Raw genomic sequence first — 3621 nt, forward strand, 5'->3', positions numbered from 1 at the left:
CATGAAATTCACCCCTGGGCACCAAAAGTTTGCGCCAACGTTAGCCCCCTAACTTTGAGGCTAACGTTGGCACATGAAAATCACAAGGAGGAGCAAAAGTTTGCGCCAACGTTAGCCCCCTAACTTGGTGGCTAACGGTGGCGCCACAAGTACACAAGGCAAGGCCAACGTTAGGGCCAAAGTTAGACCCCTAACGTTGGCACCAACGTTCATATCAGCAAAGTGGTGTTAGCTGATATGAAAAGTTGGAGCAAAAGTTAGACCCCTAACTTTTGCTCAAACTTTTGGTCCAACTTTTGCAAGACTCAAACCCGGTTCAATTGGTTCACTTTGGTTCTTCTCCAAACTTCAAGAGCAATCAACCAAGGCCTCTTTCAACCCAATTCCACCAAGAGCAAAGGCCCAACTCAAGGCTTGAAGATCATTTGAAGAAAATGTATAAATAGGATAGAATTCAAGTTCTTTGGAGAGTTTTCTTTTGGAATTTTCATAATAGTTTTCGGAGAGCTTTGGATATTGAGTGATCTTTAATTTCTTTGTCTTGGGGAAGGAGAATTCATTTCTCTTCCTCTTAGTTTTATTGCTTTCAATTTCAATTACAATTGTCTTGGATCTTGGGTTGGAGAATTGAAGAAATTCTGTTTCAATCTCATCCTTGGATCTCTCTGTTTATTTACTGCAATTGAATTTCCATTTCTGTTACTTGATTCTCATCTACTTTCCTTACAATTTACAATTCCCTTGCAATTGTTCTTGTTGGATCTAGGAAGGCATTGAGATCTAGACTTGGTTTTCTAGTCTCTGGGCCCTGAGATCTGAATTCCTAATTTACATTTTGTTTCTTGATCTTAATGTTCATTTACTTTACTGCTTCAAGATCCGATTCAACCCAACCTTCTTTTTACTCTTTTGTTTAATGCAATTTACTTTCCTTGTTTAAATTCTGCAAATCCAATCCCCAATTCCCTTTACAATTCCAGCCGTTTACATTTCTTGCACTTTAAGATTCCGCAATTTACATTTCTTGCATTCTAAGTTTCTGCTATTTAATTTCTTGCTCTTTAAGATTCAGCATTTTAATTCCCTGTTCTCTTTACTTCCATGCAATTTAATTTCTGCAAATCACAAAACACTCAACCAACTCTTGATTCGCTTGACTAAATTAACCACTAAGCTAAAATTGCTCAATCCTTCAATCCCTGTGGGATCGACCTCACTCCCGTGAGTTTTTATTACTTGATACGACCCGGTACACTTGCCGGTTAGATTTGTGTGTTTTGGGAGAAATTTATTTTTCACCAAAATACTCATGAAGTTTTTGGCGCCGTTGCCGGGGATTGATTAGATTGACAATGATTAAGTGAGGTGGTGATCTAGATCAAGCACTTTTATTTTCTGTTTCTTTAATTTTCAATTAACCCACTAACTGTTTGAATTTTTGCCTGAGATAACTGAAACTTCGCTTTAGCCACAAAGTGAAGTTTTCCTGGAAATTTTTGGCTCTATGCAATGCTCTTGCTTACACAAGAGAAGCAATTTCTGCACTAATCTCCCAAGTCCATCAACTGTTTGATACTTTGTGTCAACTAATCCTCTGACTACATTCTGGCATGAGAATATCCAATTTTCATTTGGATTGTTTGTGATTGTGCAGGTCATGGAGGAAAGGAATCCTACAGCAAGAGGAGAAAAACTGAGGCACTATGATTTTCAGCCTCCATGATCAGAGGATGAAGGATGTCAAGCTAGTGACAATAAAAGAGCGCTTGTTGGGAGGCAACCCAACCTGAGGTAGTTCTCTTTTCATATCTATTTCAATAAAAAGGTTAATTAGTTTTATCTGTATTGGAAGAAGCTAAGTTTGGTGTTGCACACCAAAACAACCTAAGGGAGAATGAAGGATTCTAAGTTTGGTGTTCCACCAAAATCCCATCATAAAACACATTCTCACTCTCTGCATAATGCTAGCTTCAAGCATTTAGATAAACTAGTTAACTATTCTGCCGTTTCCTAGTTTTCAGTTTTATTACTTTTGAAAAAAGAAAAAGAGTTTCACACATGGTTAATCTGATGCATGAGAACCATTGGCAAGGTACTAAGTTTGGTGTTCCCACACCAAAGTAAGTTCAAAAGCCCACAAATAAATCATGCATGCTAACCATTTTTCAAGTGCTTGGGGAACAAGCAACTTTCAATATCACTGCAGGATACCATACAAACTTTTGGAAGGATTAAACATCATCAACCAAAGAGATGAAAGAGGAATGTGTGGATCAGTGGTGATGATGATGAAGAGGAAAGCAAGCAAACTCCAAAAGGTTGTATTGTTCAGTGATTATTTTGTATCAGATGCTGCTAAATTGAAAGTTACATAATACCCCTACCTGCCTGCATAGCATAGTTTTTCTATAATTCAATAAGCAAAGATGCTTGATCATTCACAACATTTTTCTCTTCAAAACTTGTTTGCACTCAACGATCAAAAATGCATCACATGAAAGTTCTTTGAAAAGAAGGATTGAGGAATTAAACAATTTTGAGGCAAGCAAAAGATTAAGGAGAAGTGGTGGTTCTAGTTGTATGATAATGTATTGAGGTTGCATGCTTGTGAAAACTTGCATGGGAGCTCATAGGCGGGACATGAAGTTCAAAGAAGTATTGTGGAGATTCTCAAAAACTTATTGATCCAAGAAGCAGCAAACAAAACAAAAGAAAGAAAAGAAAATACCAAAAACAAAAAGAACATGGCCCAAGGCTCTAAGCATCAATTACTAGGCAGAAAAGAAAGAAGAAACAATGACTCAAAGAGTTGTTAGCCTAGTAAAATGCTTGTGGTTGAGTTGTGTCAAAGAAAGAGGCTTGAGCAAGTAAATCCTTAGGGGTGCTTCAACACCTAATACCTTAAAACCAACTGGTTTAGGAGTATTGATTGAAAGCTTATTTAAAGAGCCGCTTTGAGACATGACACTTAGAGTCAAGGCCAAAGGAAAGAAACTATAAGCTGCTTCAAGGTGACTACATATAAAGAGATCTCTATGATACCATTTGGATGAAAATCCTAAGAACTAAGACTCCCAATATGTGAGGACTAATAAGCACTGAAACCCTTGCAAGAGCACATGATTTAGAGTTCACCCCACTGTACCTGATCACTTCACTCACTGGACTTTACAAGTTATTCTTCAATCCATCTTAATTGAAAGAACCTTGGAGCATAAATTTATTTCTTGCTTGAGGACAAGCAAGCTTTAAGTTTGGTGTTGTGATGACAAGTCATCTTAGCCTATTTTAACTAGTCTTTTTCTTTTGTTTTCATTAGAATTATGCACTTTCTTGAGCTACAAGCAAGCCAATTAGGTAGATTTTCATGTTTCCTTTGATTTAATCAACCATGTATGAATTCATGCTATTTCATGAGATTTTATACTATAATTGTTACATATTATGAAAGAATGAATATCTCATGATTTTAAGCATAGCTTTGATGTGTTTGGTTGATTAATGATAGGTGAAGAAAGCTTGGAGAAAGGTTGAAGCAAGAAGGAATAGCTAGGAGTAAAGAGAAGACAATGGAATAAGTGAAATTTAACCAGGAAGCAAAAAGCTGGACCTAAAGTTAGC

Source organism: Arachis ipaensis, chromosome B08, assembly GCF_000816755.2.
Source record: "Arachis ipaensis cultivar K30076 chromosome B08, Araip1.1, whole genome shotgun sequence".
In the NCBI taxonomy this organism is placed as follows: domain Eukaryota; kingdom Viridiplantae; phylum Streptophyta; class Magnoliopsida; order Fabales; family Fabaceae; genus Arachis; species Arachis ipaensis.